Here is an 18,276-nt window from a genome sequence, read left to right as displayed (position 1 = left end):
AAGCTCGTCACGGTGACCTCGCCCTTAGAAGGAAGGAAGATTCTGAATTTTATTACGATTATCTATTCTCGTATCTATTATACCGTGCTCGTCGCCCCATTCATTTGTCCCTCTTCTAATTTAATTCTCCCCATCTTTCTCTCGCCCCTGGAACATAACCTCCTCACAGCACAGAAACATAGTGTCAATCGTACAATTTTTCGAATATTTAACCGATGACTCGGTTCGACGGCTATGCGCTTTTCTATTTCTCGAGAAACGTCACAAATAACAACCGATCGTATTTCCTTTTCCTCGCCCATTTGTCGAACGACACGATGGATTGAAAATTTCTTGTTTCCAAGACGGGAAACAAGACTCGCTCGCGTCGTTACGAATAAGGCACGAAACGAAGGTGTCGCGGTGCATGCGAGCCGAGTTTCGTAATTCGGCCAGATAACACTTTCCACGGTTGAACGCGGAACATTTGGAAAGTCGAGGTGCGAGATCCTCGTGAGATCGCGCGGAAACCGGCGATCTCAATAATAAATCCGGTGGCCCGTTCCGTTTCGCATTCTAATCGACGTCTTGACGAAATTCTACGGCGCATCGAGTGGGCAGATTTGAAAGTCGATCGCGGAGAAAAATCTGCGAAACACGTGGATCACCTTTTGCCACCGTCTCACCGTCTTCTGCCCCCTTCTCCGCTCGATAATCTCCGCTCGCCATTTCCCCTTCTTCCTTCCGCTGCGCGTGTACAATGTTGCGGAAACGTTATTTCGTTCGTTTGCAGAAAAACAGGGGCCCAGCCCGTATTTGCACTTGATAATTGCAATTCATGCATGCGTAACTCGTGGAAAACGAAAGAATGTGTACCACTTTACAACCTGATCATTCTTAAGTTTTCTTTTTATCGGTTTCTCGGAATAATCATCCTCCTCCCCGTATAAATTTCGTCGGGATCAACTTACTTATTTAACTCCAATAGGCAAATATCAATGAGAATCTAAACTTGAATTCCGATGGAATTCGTCCTTTATCCTTCAATTCCCTCCAATCTTTAATCAAACCCATTCTCGAACGATTCCGATCGCTTTCACAATTCGTGAACAGGGACGGGCGATAGTTTCAATTTTCTTCGTCTTTTCTTTTCTTCTTTTTCCTCTCCCCCTCAGGCTGATTTCTTACTTTCCGTTTCTATCCTCGAGTTTAAATCCTCGGCTCACAGCGGATGCTCGAAAAGTTTCCAACTCCTCCTCCTCCTTTCCCCTCCCTTGCCTCTTCCCGTGAAATCGGGCAGGAAACTGGACAACTCGGTTCTAGTTTATTATTTAAGGGTTTTAGACGATTTTAACGGTGCACGTAGCATTTAAATATCAGATATGTAAAAAAGGAAACACGTGAATCACCTTTGCCAGTGCCCCACCACCTGCTGTCTGCCCCTACCACGGCTTTTCTCCTGCCATTTCTCTTTCTTCGCGACCCATGTGTTTACACAGCGACGCACGTTTCCTCAGTGTGGATCACTTGCGCCGCGCTCAAATTCCGGTACACAAATCTGTGTACAAATCGTGTTAATCCAATGTTTATTTAAATAACCAAATAGGTAGAAAATTCGAGCGGAAATTCAACACTCGTGGTTACACTGTTCTTCGTGTCGGTGTTTCTAGTTTTCTTCTTTTTCTTTTTTTCTTTTTTTTTTCTGAATTTCCGAGACAATTTTATCGATAGATTTTCTACCCGAACTTTCACGTTTCGTCTTATACTTCGACACATGGTTATATTTCTATTCTCGTTAACAGCTTTTGATATTACATATCGTTTCTCGTCGAAGATATGAATGCAATTCGATTACTCAACGAAAGTTTATATTTATAAAATATGGATAAATATGGATGTTGATCGGTGATGATGCAACGATATCGATAATGAATTTTTAAGAGAGAATTTTATTTAAACTTTGAAATTCTACTCTGATAATTCATCGAACGCGTTTTGAAACATTATTCGATAACGTATTTAAGGTATGTTACAACAATATTTTTGAGAAAATATTTTTTTTTTCGCAGGGATTTCGATGGTCTGTCAGTCAAGACATCATGATTCACAGAGATCCAGGTCACCAAAATAAAATCGATCGGATGATTTGCCGAAGGCAAAAGGATTAGCATAACGCGAGTAACCGAATCTTACCTTCTTGCTTCTCTTCCCCCCCCCTCCCCCAAATTTCAACTTTCGTCATTGTCTCGGAATTTCCCGTTATTTTTTATTCCCTTTCCACGCGATAGCGGAACCTCGGAGAGCTCCACGATATATATTACGGTGTTTTGCCTTTTAAAATTTCATGTTGCCCGCAAAAAATTACAATATCGTGAATTTTATTCTCTCGAATCTCGATTGTTACTTTCCGTGGCAATTTTTCGTTAATCGAACACGTGGAAAAGATTTTCAAGGGGGGGGGAAAAAAAAGAAAAATTAATAAAAATCGATATTTCTCGTACGACAACAAGTTGAAACCCATGGCCTTGAACTTTTCAACGTGTTCATCGACCGCAACAATTCGTTATAATAAGAGAAGAATTTGATCAAGCCTGTGCGTCGAAATCGATAACTTTTCACGACTCGAAGCTTTCATTTTTTTCGATCGATTCGACAAAAATTAGAATCTCATCGAAGAATAAGCCCTATAGAAGTGCACACCGATTTTTACCCGATTTCCTATTTAAATATTACGATGAACGGAACGATTATTTCGCTTGAAAAATGTAGTAATCGCTCATCTCTCGACGGATCGAATCGAAAGTCTCGATATTCCCCGAGTTGTTTTGATCGAGAAGCGGTTAAAAAAAAATACGGAACCGCGATCTTCATGGAACCAAAACAAAATCTATGTCGCAATTCACGAACACCCGGAGTCGAGTCGATGTCAGTGGAGCAAAAAGAAAGTACCGCTATTCTTAGGCCTCCGTGATCCTTATCGTTCACTCCTTCTGTATCGGTAATGCCCTTTTACGTTGAATTCCACGATCGTTGAAAACCGTAAGTTTCTTTTTCTTTTTTTTTTTCTTTTCTCTTTTTTTTCTCTTTTTGGAAAATAGCACCGCGATGACCGTGCTCTCCTCCTCTCCTTCCAAATGGGAACGTAAACAACTTTATCGGTAATGGTGGCTCAGTTTTCTATGGAACAAAGAACACTTTACGAGGAACGCGCTCTTTTTTCTTTTTTCTCGTGTAAGATAAATCGTTAAATCGTACGTGGTCATCGTGGATGGTAATTTTTGAACGAGTAACAAATATCATATCATGTTTTTCAAAATGGTTACTCATCGCCTGTAATAAACTAGATTTTCGTAACGAATAACATTTCATTAAATCGCAAAGAACGAAAGGAAAAGAAAGAAAAATCATTTCACAAAATTTTGAAAATGTACGTGTACATATAATTATAATTATTCGTGAGTCTAATCGCTAGATTATAACACAATTATATAAAAAAAAAAAAAATGAAAAGTGCAAAACAGTAATCTCATTGTTATTGTTACTCGAATAATTCTTTCAATCAGTTTTCGCGGGAACGAGGCCAATTGAATTGTTCGTGAAACTTGGAATATCGCGAGGCAAGATCACTCGGTGTCATATATATTTCGTGAAATCCCAGAATCCCAGATCCTTAGATCACCATAGCGTATCACGGTATAGATTTTTCGACCTGAAAATTCCCCATCTGCATGCACGACAAACGAGCGATCACGTATTCAAGTAGACGCAAATGCTGTCCTTTCGGCATAACGCAGCCTCATTACGGCATTGGTGACATAAACCTTCCCCGTTTTCATTTCGCCCGATCGCATACGATAACAATAACATCGGCTCGCGTCTCGAATTTTTCCCAATCTCACGTGAGCGATGATAATTACCCAAATCTCCCAAATGTATCCATCTCGAAATCTCCAGATCTTGTTATGCGAACGTGAAAAAAAAAAAAGAAAATATCAAAAAATTGAGTAAAGTTGAGTAAAACGTGCAACGTAATTTTTCTATCCCTTCGAATCGAGAAGCAATTAATATAAAAAAAAAAAAATAACGATCGGTGAAAGAAATCACGGATCACTTCGAATAATGCGAACGCAGAGGAAATTTTCAAGGGGGGGAGGATTCATTCGAATGGAAGAAAGTGTCGTTTATTAAGAGCGGTATTTTGATATTCCTCGTATATACGTTATCGATGTTATATCATCGTCTACGTGTACGAATCTTGATGCCGTTGAATTCGAATTCATCTCCTCCCCCCTCCTCCGGGCTCGGCGAAACGTTCAGCATCCGCGAAAATCCGTACGACTCAGCGTCATCAGCCGCTGTTATCTTGCGAAATTACGTAGAATAGTTTCAGATTTAACACGTCACTCTTCCCTTCTACGCTGCGCCACGAAGGAAAACATTCTCACAAACGTGTCTTCATTCACCTTCTCCGCGGCCGGAGCCCGCATATTTCGTATACCATCCTGGATCCAATTTTCTACATCTGAATCCTTCGTTTCCGAGAAACTCCTTTGTCAAATTTTTCGTATCGAAACGATAAAGTGGAAACATTCTTGTTACAATTACCATTAATTAATCTACTCGTCTCTGAAAAGTATAAACGAAAAGGAGCGCTCTTTCACGTTATCGAGAGACAACATTTTCAATTTATATTTTATATATATACATACGTATGTAGTTTACAGATCTTTTCACGAGGGTCCCAAAGTAAAAATAATTCGTGTAATTTCTTTTCCTTTCCTTTTTTTCTTGCGTGCGTGTAAAACTGCGAATCCAAGGCAGGCGAAAGAGGACACCAGGGATGATTGGACTTAGGCCTCTCGTCGAGCAAGAAAATTTAGAATCAGCGCGAAGTTGAGTCCGTGTGCAGCACGTGAGTGTTTGGACCACGTGCTCACGACGACATGGGTGCACAGGCAAACGTGTTTTGTGTTTGCTGCACAAGATTTCTGCCCCCCCACCTAGAAATTGGCATATTTATAATATATGATATGCACGTACGAAGAAATAGACGACTAATCGCAGGTTAAAATACGTAAAAGTAGATAATTTCGGCTGAAAGTTATGGGAGGAGATCTGTTTGATTGGAAATTCGTTTGAAAATAATTAAGATGCGATAAGTTTGATTTTGATCCTTTAAAAGATTCGTGATTATCTTTACCAGAATTATTCAATCGTAAGAATCGTTATTTGTTTCACTCAAGAAGCTTAGAGCTCTGCGTCGATCGGAAAATAAAGAGAACGAAAATAAAGAGGATTTTTCTTCTTTCAAACCTTTCAAGAAAATCATCATTTTTATACGTTACATAATTATATAAGGAATCGATCGCTGTTGAATCTGTGTGATCAAAAAAATACCAATTTGAATTGGAAATATGGAAATTTGCGTCAAGAAAAATTTAGAAAAAAAGAAGGAAGGAAACGATTTGGCAACGATTTTCTTTTCTTCTTTCAAGTCCAAGGATTCGGAAAAAGGAAAAATAAATGAGATGGAAAAGATAAGAAAAACTGTCGAATCTTTGGCGTGACTGGATCGATGCGAAATGAAGGGAGGAGGGGGTGAGAAGCGAGGAAAACTTTCTCGTTTTTCAGGAAGCGATGAAAAGAACATTAAGTTCGGGAACGACCAATCGGCGTTCGCGATGGCGAGGTGAAAGAGAAAGTAATGCACCACATCTTGGCCACACACATCTCGCGTGCTTTTGCGGTTGCAAGGATCTCGCGGTTTGAAGCGTAGAGCAGTTTAAATCGTAGATCGGAGCGGAGACGGTGGAAAAGAGGAAACGAGAAATAAAGGGGGGGAAGGAAAAAAAATATACATACGTATTTATATATATATATATGTACATATTTTTTCGCCTGCGGGTCTCTTCAACCGTGTGAAAAGATCGCTCGTATGGAGGAGTGTGAGAGCTTTCTAAGGAAGTAAAATTATCGATCGTAATCCAGAAACGAAGGAGAAAGTGTCACGACGAGGCGTGCTCGATCTAATCCACGCACGTTCCACTTTTTTTTAAATCGCATCTCGTCCAGTTATTTTGCGGCTGTCTCTCGTCACGAACACTGTGTGTGACCTACATCAAGTGTTCGCCGGATTTTTATTCAATTTCATTTCCATCAATCCCCCGCAATTAATCTTATTCGTTTGCTCGAAAATTGTAGCAACAACGGTTCAAAGGCGAAATTAAATTTCCACGCAATGATATAACGAGTATCGTCGAAGGGAAAATTTGTCGCAGATCCTGAATCGAAAATTAAAATTAGGCGAGAATTAGACGTTGTCTTGCAAGGAACGGAGCAAATCCTCAGCCATCCGGTGGATAGATCAGCTAATTCGAGTGAAATCCCACTATGAACGCAGAGGATTTTTAAAGCACGCGTTCGAGAAGAATTGCAGTCACCTACTAAACTCTCAGCCCGATTCCAAATCGCATTCAGTCCTCGCGCTTGAGCGTATTCCATTGGGTTGTCGCGCAGCTTCCACAGTCGTTCTTAAAATTCGAAAATATCAATTTTACCGTCCAAAATCGAAAATTACTCTATCGCTTCCACGGTGTACAACTTTCGAGACGAAGATAAAGGAGAAAAAATCGGTGATCTATTTCAACACAAATTACGGGAAATAACACGCTACCATTAAGCGCGAAACCGCGGCCACAAGATCAACATCGATCTCGACATTCCTTTGCGAATCGGTTAAGAAGTGTTTCAACGATCGCCGAATCGATCGCCACGCGGCGAGAAAACGAGATCAACTTCGAGGAAGGGAAAAATTGATCGAAAAGTATCCGAAATAAACACTGTGGCGAGGGTTAAAAGTATCTGGCCAACGTGGAATTGAGAAATTCGTATCCGTCGAATCTGAGAGATGAGAAAGAGAGAGAAATACGAAAGGCTAATCGCGGTGGCAATTTCGAGGTGTCTTGCAATCGGCGCCAGGTCTCGCGCAACCGCGATCACCTACGACCACGCATTTTCCGCAGGCTGAAACTTTCACCTGGTGCACCGCGTTCTCCGGTGACGTGGTGGCTGGGCGCCGCGACTTAGATCGCGCCTCGGTTATGCGCGAAACCGAGACCCCGAGACCCAGTTTGCCGCCACGACCTGACACGTTCTATTAATCTAATAATATTGGTGGAGGAGATCGGGCCCCGGATCCGTTGCTTGATCGATCACGCGCCTATATGCCCACTACACATCGAAGTTGGATTATTTTCAAAGTTTTATTTTCAGTTTAAGCGGTGATATTTTAAACAATCTGCGGATATTTTATTTCAACTGGTATCCGGTTGGAGTGTGTCACAAGCGACCACAACCGTTCGAGTAGGTTAGACTCCAGGACTAACTAGGTTACTTGATTTTGACAGTGTTTCTCATTGATCGTCCCATATTTCACGGATAGATCGATATCCCTTCGAATCCATCGATCCAATCTATCCGTTTCGTCGCAACGAGGGCCAGCGACACGTGGTAAATTCTTGAAAAAAAAAAATTCCTGTTCGCGAAATGATAAACGCCCGTGTTTCGCTCTCAACGAATTTCCACGTCCACGTCGTTTTTCATTTCGCGGCCTTCCCTCGCGACGATCGGATCGTGTAACAGCGAAGAAGAAACGAAAGAAAAAAAGGAAAAGAAAAGGGAAAAAAAGCACGCATGCCGACCGGTAGCTGACAAACCGACCAATTCGAGCACGACAAAGTGTTCGCCTTCTGAATATTCAAACGCGTCTGGCTGGCTAGGTCAAGGGTGTGGGAGAAGAGGCAAACGAGAATGCCACCGGTTGCAAGTGGGCAGCCGGTGCAGTCGGTCGGTCTCTATCTCTCTCCCTCTCCCCCTCTTGCCCTCTCTCTCTTCTTCGCTTACATAGTAGACAAAGAAAGATCGGTGGACGGATAAAAACGTGAAACGGTCACCCTTGAAATCCATCGGACCACCTGATGCTCATAATATAGCGATTAAGGCTAATGCAGACGCATAAAAATGCAGCCGCGACCGAGAGACCGAGTCCACCCGAGATTGTTACAAAATAAACACTTGCCCTTCCCAGGGCTGCTCCAGTCATTCCGTATTCAAGGACGCGATATCCGATCCTCCCATTGCGAGGCAACCGGCGCAGAAAAGGAAGAGGAATCCCGAGCCGGGTCTGATGCGGTTGCTAGGAAGAAACTGCATTCTTCTTCTTCTTCTTCTTTCCGGTGTACTACGGCTACCGTGCAACCTGGTGGAAAAATGTTACGATCCACGTCATACCGAACGTGTCGTTTCACAACCGATTTCTCTAACGATTGCGAATCTAGTTGGAACGATCAATTAATAGAGTAGAGAGGAGTTATATCTGCAAGATTTCAAATTGGAATATATGGAAAATTGATGTAGGAAAGTGTTTCGTCTTCTCATCTTCTCCTATCTTCTTCCCTTGAGAAGAAGAATTTATGTTAAAGACGATTTGTGGTGTTTGATTGTAAGTCTAACAGTTGGAACGACGGGTTAACAGAGTAGAATTTATTAAGAAATCTACAAAGATTTTAAATTAGAATATATATTGATAGAAAAATATCTTTTCCTTATCAAAGAATTTATGTCAAAGACAATCGGTGTTTCGATGTTTGATTGCAAATCTAGCAGTTGGAACGATCAATTAACGGAGTAGAGAGAATTTATTAAAAAATCTAGAAGATTTCGAGTTAGAATATATGAAAAATCGATGGAAATTATCTTCTTTTAATCGAAGAATTCATGCTAAAAACGATCTGTGTTTCGATTGATTGGTGCAACAATTGTGAGCTTAGCACGTAATTCGAAAATGTTTTGACGTCATTTGCAAATCTGGAGTAGGATAATTAATCTTCGATCGAGGGGAAAGAGAAGAAAAGGAGATAGAGGATCTTGTTATCGTTTCCTTATCGAAGAATTTCACATTGGAAAACAGGATGATAATACTCGTGTCCACATTCCGTTTTCCCTACAGTCGATTTTGTCGTCCCACAGATAGAAAGAAACGACACTTGCCATTTAGTCTAGTAAGAACATGGATGCACGTGAACCTGTCTCGACTACGTACTCGCCGTAACATCGTGTGTAACTTCTCGAAGAGCTATTTCATTATGCATGGACTGACCCCAGATCATGCTTCAATCCGGCATCAACATAGATTGGAATCGTATCGAGGCTTTTTCGATAATTCCTCCTTTTTTCTCTTTTTCTTTTTCTCTTTGTTTCTTCCTCTTCGATCGGTAGATGATCGAATCGTTTCTTTTATTATCCTTTCTTATATATTTCCTTTTTATTTTCGTTGAATATACGAACAACACGTATCCCATTCCGGTAAATAAAATTCACAACGTCCATTATTTACCATTTTTCGCGAGCATAGCAGAATCGTAATAGTAATAGTAGCAAGCTGTAGCTACAGCTAGTGGACAACTATGTTGCGCGACAAATGTACCCGCCATTAATAAATTATTATTTTCATGGATACTTTTTGTAAAACCCTTTCCTGTAATGGAAGTGTTGGGCAAAGAATTTATATATATATATAGATATGGGGTAAGGCCGCTATCACTGATCATGAATTACCCATTGGAAGTTAGCAGCGGCAGGAAAAGGCTGTCAATGGGCTAGCAGAGCTTCTCCATTCGCTTTGAACGGCGCGGCGCCTGCATAATACTTGCCGAGGGGCGCGAAGCGTGTTCTCTTATTACACAAATATATCATCGATGACCGGCTTCCAATACGAAAACAGATGAAAACGATGTACAGCCGGATGCCGGTTAGAAACGAGTCTTTATTTCCCTTGATCCAGGCCTGAATAAATTCAAAACTCGTAAACTTGTAAAGAGAGAGAAGATCGAATCGTTTGCACTTGGAGAGAAAGAATTTTTCTTTCGTCCTTTCTTTTTTCTTTCTGCTTTCCATCCTACAAGCATTTTCATCCCAAAGGAATGAAGCGTCCCGGGGAATAATTATCATTCCTGCCTCGTCCCTCGATCCTTGTTCGACCAACGGACAAACACGTCGTGACGTCATTCCACGTAAGAGAACAGTCGGTCAAACGTGATCAACGTGTCGTTCACGAATATAAACTACGCGTTACAACCTCCTACTTCGAAGATTCATGGCTTCTCGATAAAGGAGCCACCCTCGAAAAAGCCTTCGTTTACGTTTACGCAGTGAAACACGCAATCTTCGTCTCCTTATCCTTGCCAGAAAACATTTCTAACAATACGGTGATTTAGAACCGTGAACGTTCTCGTACTCGCTGCTTGAAGGGAAAATGTGGAATATTTATTTAAAAAAGAGAAAAAAAGTATAAGAACGAAAAAGGATGAAATCCAGGAGAATTTCGAGAGAGAAGGAGAGAAGAGAGGGGGATAAAAAGATGAGACGAAGGGACGAGGAGGTAAAGAGAGGGCACGATTGGTGTCACGGTACAAATCGAAGGAGCAAAAGTGGAGGATGATGTGTCCAGGTACACACAGAAGATGCCACTGCAGTCGTAAACCCGTCTCCGTCTCCGGTGGCATAACAGGTTTCGGTGAAATTCGTACCAACACGAGCGTCGTTCGTGGCCGGCAAACACGCGCGCTCAACAGAGAGGAAATCCACCCGTGGACGACCAGGAAGCAAATTACGTCAGATCGACCTGGGGTCCAACGAACTCGGACCGTCGGCTTTTACTACTTTCCGTTCCATCCGTGGAACGAAATAACGATCCTCCAGCCGTCCAGTTTATCGCGAAACGCTTAATAATCCTGACCCTGAGAACGCGTTCCCTCGTCCGAGTGCGAAAAAAAGGAAAAAGAAAAATCTGTCCAGATCGTCTGAAACTTAAATTTGGAATTGGAATATATTCTGGAAGGGGTTGGTTTTTTTCAGATATCGATTATCGATCATTGAAAAAAAGAAAAATAGGGGATACTTCTCTGAGGGATGATTGGCAATTTCCAAGAATCCGAGAGGATTGACCGTTCCTCTAGGATAGGATCAAGAGCGAAGAAGAAGAATTGGAGGAGAGGAAAGGAAAATTGTTTTAATTGTTTTAAGGTTGGATCGACAGTCGTCGATAATTAATGAACGAGAGGCAAATTATTATTAATCGTCCATGTTCTTCTTAATGTGTAACGTTCGCGGACGTTTTGTTTTGACGAATCATGGAACGGTACATGGCTACGGATTACCGTTCTATTCCGCGAAACGCCAACTGCACTGGTTGATCCTTCTGACATGTTGTTCTCGAAAGTGTCCACTGGGTCCATCTCTTCTTTCCAGAGATGGAGACCAGTTCTTTGTAAATCGAGATCAAATATACGTGTACACTATAGAAAATTTGTCTTCCTTCCCAACGAAATTTTTAGAATTTTACAAATTCTCATTCCGATACGACTCCTTCGTTTCGTAATAATACGCGTGAGAGAATCGACTCGTTTAGATTCGCAGTCCATTAAGATTTAATTTTTTTTCTTTCCGTTTTTATCAAATTTGCATAAATAGCTTCAAGTGTAAATATCAGTTTTTTTTTTTTTTTTAACGGAAAGAAATTCTGGAGAAATTTCTAAGTCGGCGTGGCGTGGCGTGTCAATTGATATTGAACGATGGAAATAGAGAAAGGGAAAAAGAGGACGAGAAAAAGAAAAGAAGAAACGAAAAGAGACGAAATGGCTAAACAAAAATCTACTACATCACACTACTTTATCCCCGCGTAAAACTTGGAAGCAAGGAAGTTTCTAAAGTACTACCTGACCCAGACGATCGGGACTCGTTCATCCCTACCCTTCCTTCCTGGTCGGTCAAGGCCAACATCATCTCCCGCATCTCATTAGTTCTTTTTGCGCTCAGTTTCATTCACTTATCGCGCAAAAACGTATGGGCGTGTACGTTTCGTATTAAACGTGCATACCTCTGGCACGGATACAGAAAAGGTGTGGGGAGAGAGAGAGAAAGAGAGAGGAGAGAGAGAAAGAGAGAGGAGAGAGAGAGAAATAATCCAAGGCCCATCTCCAAACAGATGCCATGAATCTCGCGAAAAGGAAACGAGAAAAGTGGAAATGGAATATTTTACAGCCCGAATTCCATTCTGGCTGTATAAACACGATTACGGCTGTATAAGCGCGCTTATAATTTCAACAAGCAGCGCGCACACAGTTTGCGTTTAAAATTGTCCAACGATCCAAAGAAAAACGTATAAAGAGTTAAGTTTTCTGTTATTACATACCGAGAGAAAGAGAGAAGCGTAACAGGGCTTTTGCGCGCCTCTCGTCCATTTTTTCTTTCTTCTTTCTTTTTTTTTCTTTCCCCCAAGTCCTCGGCAGAATGATTTATTCAACAGGTCGGAATCAGTTGTCATCGAACAATTCAAACGGAGAGCAAATTGGTCCCGGTTCTCCGACAACGACTGGCCCATAAATAATCCGGGACGCGGTTGGTTCTGGGTAGTCGTTAATTTGTTTCCTTCGATGGCCGTGCAGGAGCCCGGTGAATGTCAAGGCCAGCATTCTCGTTACCATTGGCCGCCGGCCATTACCCCGGAAGCGCTCTCCTGGGTTCGGCTCCGATCGCACATCCGACCAAAAAGGAACGCCCCGACCGCCAGATACAGATATCTCTCGGTTGATAACGTTGCAAATCTGTGCTGCGGGACACATACAGGCGAATATTTCCATCCGCATCTCGATTCGCAAAATTTCCATGGCTCTCGATTATTGGGGTCACGGGTGGCCACGATCCCGTTGCCCATTAACCGGAACGTCCATTTTTCTTTTCTTCTTTTTTTTTTTTCCCCCCATCAAGCCGAACTTCGTTCCAAATCGTCCACCGTATTTATCTTTCTCTTTCTCTCGGTCAGAGGGGAGAGAAAAAAAGATCAAAATATTTATTTTTTTCGAGGGGAATATTATAACGCAGGATCTCTCGGATCACGACGATTCTTCGTTGAACGCGAGATCGAACAGCGGTGAAACATTTCAGCTAGAAAGGGAACCCGCCACTGATTCATCTCACCCGAAGGAAGGAATCTCTGTTTGCAGTGACGTAATCGGTATTTCGATTCGAACATTCTGGCGGAGATTTATCCAGCAGTTCGGAGCTACAGGAGTAGAAAGATGGCCGTAAAACGGTCACAGAACGGTTCGTGTCTATGAAAGTGTACCGGTGACGCGCGCCATTCCTCCTTGCACGCGATTGCTCCCTTGCTCGCGTGAAAATCTCGCGGAAATCTATCGGCTACGTTCTCCCTGCGCGCTCTCAGAGGTGCTCAAAATGAGGAAATAGAGAGAGAGAGAGAGAGAGAAAGAGAGAGGGAGAAAAAGAGGAGAGCCTCGTCCGGTGGAATTCTGGCGCGAGGAATTTGCCTCTATCGATCGATTCTTGGAAATCTCGTCTCCGAGCGTAAAAACCGTTCCGTCCCCCTCCTCGGACCAAGGGGAAAAAAAGAAATATCGACGAACAATTTACGAAACGATTTCGAATATTATCGTGGATCCTCCTCGAAATTGGTGGTGGGGCAAGGCGCATCGCGCGCATTTGGTCACCATTTGTTTTGATCAAAGCTGATTCGTAGTTCGGAACACGAATCGACCATTAAAACTCTCTGGGAGGAGAGATTACGAATGTAGGTTCACGTGCCGGTATCGCGTCGTATCGTTGCTTGGATTCTACGCCTGTACTAGCCGGGAAGGATAATGAGACACTTAAAGGGGGATATACACGGTGGTATATATATTTGGTAAGTGCATCGTGCCCAATCGGATCGACGTCACAGAAATACCTTAACATTGGGACCCACAATTGGGCTAATTGCGGTTCGTTGAACCTCATTCTCTCACTCGAGTACCATCCATGTTCGTTCCGTGTCGCGTAATCGTTTCCCTTTCTTTCCTTTCTTTTAGGACGAATCTAAATTCTGGACGAGCCTGACTATTTCCAAGACTATTTTCTTCGATTCTTTTCCCCCTTTTAATCTTGAATCTCCGCTACGAGTTTCTCCTTTTGTTTGTACTTGAAGAAACTTAACGCCCATAACGAAGTTATATCCCAGAGCGAGATCCCATCTGGCTCTGGAAACGTTGAAAGTTTTGCCAGATACTGTCCAGGCAAGATTCCATCATCCACACGACAGGGAAACTTGAGCGTCGATTTTGCTCCAAGTCACGAATCGTTGCTTAGAATCGTGCGTGTGTGCGCGGTCGCGCGCGCGCGCGCCCGTCGTGGAAGAAGTCGATACGTGACTTTGTGGTAGATTATCGTAGGGTCTAGCATGTCTGGTACCTGTGCTTACAGGTTTTAGTACTTCTCTAGCGCTAGCACCACTGCTTAGAGACCGGATTCCTAGTCAGCAGCATCAGAGCTAGCAGATACACCCAGCCTTCTAAACACATCGCTGCCTCAAGAATCCCTCGACAGGGAAAATAAAAGTCCTTCCTCCTTAAGGCGATCGACGTCCGTTCCATCCGCGCGCAATTTCTGATCGTCGCCGTCGCTTTTTCACTGCGGATCGGATCGGATCGGATTCGAAAATTTTCTATCCATATCCATATTTCATTCGCGAGAAGACTGGGGCTAAGATAGAATTATAAACCCAAAGAAGAGAAGGAAGAAGGAAATTAAAAAGCCAGATCTCCGACAAAGGGTCAATCGAGGAAAGATCCTCGACGCGAAATGGTGGAAAGAATTCTCTTCCCCGTTAGGCTGGCGGGGCACTCATGAATAAACCAACCTATTTCCCATCAGATTCTTCCGAAGCAGCACACGCAAAATCGGAATCGCAAAGATCCTTTGAAAGTAAACCACAGGATCCCAAATGGAAACATTTCGTCCACGTGCCTGATCCGATTTTCTCTCTCCCTCTCTCTCTCCTTCTCTCTCCTTTTTTTTTACCAGGTCAGAGTCAGGTCAGATCGACCGAGATTCGAAACACACGCACAGTACACGCAGATTTCCGGATCTTTGGAAAGATTCGATTCGATCCTTCTTGTTTCAGATTTCGCCTCCCTCGCATCAGGATCTCGTGGATTTATGTGCATTTTGATTCCCTCGTCGCGCTCTCCGTCGTAGGCGTGAACCAGGCCTCCTCCTAGGCGCCTCCGATTTTTTCTCCTTTTTTTTTTGTGTCGCATATCGGCGATTTCTATCTATCTAGCAAATCGCATTAGTCGAAAGTGTCCTTCGATTCTACTAGATATCCAGTGCTCGCTGGAATCGTCGAGGGGATCGAGGGATTTCTTCCTTCCCCTTCTTCTCTCCACCGATCGACGGGAGGACGAATACGTTTCGCGAGTACGAATACGCCCAAAGGGATCGTCCACGTTCAACCATGGAATCGATTCATTTCGCTCCATCCTCTTCTCGAGGAAGAAGATCTTCTCTTTCGCTCGAAATCTCGCCAATTCTCGGCCTGGATCTGGAGGATCTCGCGATATAAGGGGAGGGACGGGCAAACGAATTTTAACGATCGAATTTAGAAAATTGGAAGAAACGAAATCGCTTTCTTCGGAGGAAAAGTGATAGCGCAAAAGCGGAACGCGCGAGCGCTTAATTGAGTTTTCTCTCGAGTAACACTTACCTAATGCATAATTTAATCGTGGCACGACATATATATATATATATATATATATTATACATATATATATGTACATACATATATATATACATACATATATATATATATAAATATATATGTATATATATTTGCCTTGAGTTTATAGCATAGTCCTGATTATAGCATATCCGCGGCCAACTCGTTAACTCGAATAAGGCGTGGTATCTGGGTGCCGCGATTTTTTTCCCCGGGATGCAGTTCAACTCTGCGACTCGCGCTGATTACGCGTCACATGTAATTGGAATACGGGTTAAGCAGGGAAACGTTTATATCGGAGCCAGAGAACGAGTTCGAGGCTCGGCTTTTTCGCGAAAAAACCCGAACAACAGTTATCGAGTTTAACGAGGTCGCTTCCTATCCTCTTGCGCTTCTGTTTTTCGGGATCGTTTCTAAATTTATCCCGCCATCTCGTGTCCTCGCGCGAAATCTCTTCCTCTCGGAGACAGAGAGAGAGAGGGAGGGAGAGAGTGGAGATTCGAGAGATTCGTCGATCGAACACGAATAAATTATATTTCTTAAAATCCTGCACGGTTGAAGGGGGAGAGAAAGTGAATCCCCCCGAATGTCCCTTTTCCGAAAAATTATATTTATTGAACGGAGCCGTGCACTTGGAAAAATTAATCCACCTTTTCAAGCCTCCTCCTCCCCACCACTCCCTTCTTTCATTTCGACGTTAGAGCGGCCGAGCATCAGATAAGAGACGCTGGACCGGGTTGAAACGATGCAGCGATAATTTTTTTCTTTTTCTTTTACTTTTTTATGAAAGATTCATCGCGGATCACGATTGACGAATTTTTGCAAGTTCGATACGGTGGTATCTGGGCTCCAGTCGCGGGCCATCGAAAAATTATGCCAGCCGGCATACATTTTTTCTCGGAGATGCAGCGGGGCGCGCGATCGCTGCTTAGACCCCCCGAAACTTAGGCAGATGCACCAAAGATGGGCCAAATGCGATTTGAAATCCAAATTCACGGTCGCCGCATCAAAATCACCGGATGCCCGCCCGGCCGGCGAATACATTTCTCATCCTTCTCTCCCTCCGGCCTCCTTTGCCGGTTCCTTCTTTTCTTCCTTCTTTTCTTTTTTTTTCTTTTTTCTTTTTCTTTTTTCTTCCGCTTGCCCGTCACGTTTCGAGCATCGGCCAACGTGAAAATGAGTTAAACGATCCGTCCACTTGGATCTGAACCACTTCGCGCTCGAAATATTATTTCGTAGCGCTTTGAATCTTGCGTTTCGTGCGAAGCACGACCGAGAAAAATCTTTTTCTTCTCCGGTTTCCGATGGAAAAAGACAGGATGGAAGAAGGATTTTACTTTTTACCGCTACTTTTTTGCACAAATCTTTCGAGAAGCCACTTAAGGCGGCTCGTTATGGGGGCTGGATATAATACTCTCGATACTTAGGGTGATACGAAATTATATCGATAAAAAATAATAATAATAATAATACAGAAAAATCGTAATCCGTTTTTACGATCGAGTTATAATAAAATGAACAAAGAGTAGGCCGTTCGATCTACCTGTTCGATTTAAATAAAGTCCGCGTAAAAACGCGTGGTCGGTGCAAAAAAAGGAAAAAAAAAAAAAAAGGAAGAAAAGAAAAAAAGAAGGAAAAACGACACGTACGGTAGAACGTAGTACGCTCGTCCCGCTAATTACTCGGTTTTATTTCGGTTTACGAAATAAGAAGAAAGCACGGATGCAAATATCCATGGTGGCCACCGATTGGTAAGAGAGTGAGCCTTGAGAGAAGTAGAGGGATCGTGGTGAGGCCCGAAGACGATATCCTCGGGCGTCGAAAATCGGTCTTACGACACACCGGTGGCTCGCTTATCTTAACACCACAGGCTAAAGTGGTCGCTATTTTTACCCGACCTTGGTTCTACAAAAAGGGCCATGATTACCTTGAAAACGGGATCATACGCTATCCATCAAAGTTGGCGGTTGTCGAAGTAGCTCAGCAACGGGCACGGCTACTCCATTGGCCATTGGTGTCGCGTTGGTGGGCAGCAAGTTTCGAAGAACGTGCGAGCCGATCGAAGCCCGTCCAACCTCAACTCCTTTGCCGATCGATAGCCGATCTCTCCTAGCTCGGCTTCTTGCCGAGATCCGGTGGATAGTAAACGGCCGACTAGCTTAGTCCCAAGTACGCTTGGTCGTGACCTCGGATTGGTCGATAGACGAGCCACGGGCTACTGCTTTCTTGTCCTAGGTTCCGGAGCCAGACTTGCCTACCTTGACGCAAATCCACGTGAACTTGTCCGGCGTTGGTGAAGAGCAGCTGGCTTAGAAAACGAGTTATCGACAGTGTACAGCTCCGTGTGTTCGCGCGTCTCTTTACTTACTTGTTCCCTCGTCAAAACTTTATCCGATAACTTCGATCCGATCCGATCCGTTAACAATTTCCTCCTCCTCCTTTCCTCCAAGGAGAAGAGAAGAAAGAATTTCCTTTTCGTGAGCGTGAGCACCATTTTTCAACCATTTTTCTTCCCCTCCCCTTCCTCCGGAGGAACGGATCGATAGAACGAAGACGGGTGCGGTAGATGGGGCGAGGAGGGGGAGGGTACTTTCGATTTTCGATAGAAGCTGTTTCGAATGGTACCAAACTGACCCAAGCTAATTTCCCTTTTATCGAGGCGGCCTGGAGTAATTGGACGCTGGTCGGGA

At 43.2% G+C, this 18,276-nt stretch overlaps 1 protein-coding gene across 3 annotated transcripts in view; it reads right to left on the bottom strand.

Annotated features, from left to right (window-relative positions):
* Positions 1-18,024, bottom strand: part of LOC107998692 (dynein axonemal assembly factor 1 homolog) — a 31,805-nt gene extending 13,781 nt beyond the window's left edge. Inside the window, exons 1-2 of one of the 3 annotated variants that reach the window (XM_062084531.1) lie at positions 1,389-1,827; positions 951-1,298 (exon numbers count right to left, since the gene is read on the bottom strand). The gene's annotated coding sequence lies outside the window, so the exon portion shown is untranslated. Of the gene's footprint in view, positions 1-950; positions 1,828-17,513 lie in introns of those variants that run through there. The other 2 variants (XM_062084533.1, XM_062084532.1) reach the window with 2 other exon arrangements.
* Between the last annotated feature and the right edge of the window lie 252 nt (positions 18,025-18,276).

Source organism: Apis cerana, linkage group LG14 (assembly GCF_029169275.1).
Source record: "Apis cerana isolate GH-2021 linkage group LG14, AcerK_1.0, whole genome shotgun sequence".
Taxonomy (NCBI): Eukaryota; Metazoa; Arthropoda; class Insecta; order Hymenoptera; family Apidae; genus Apis; species Apis cerana.
This window is presented reverse-complemented; position numbering and strand designations above follow the sequence as displayed.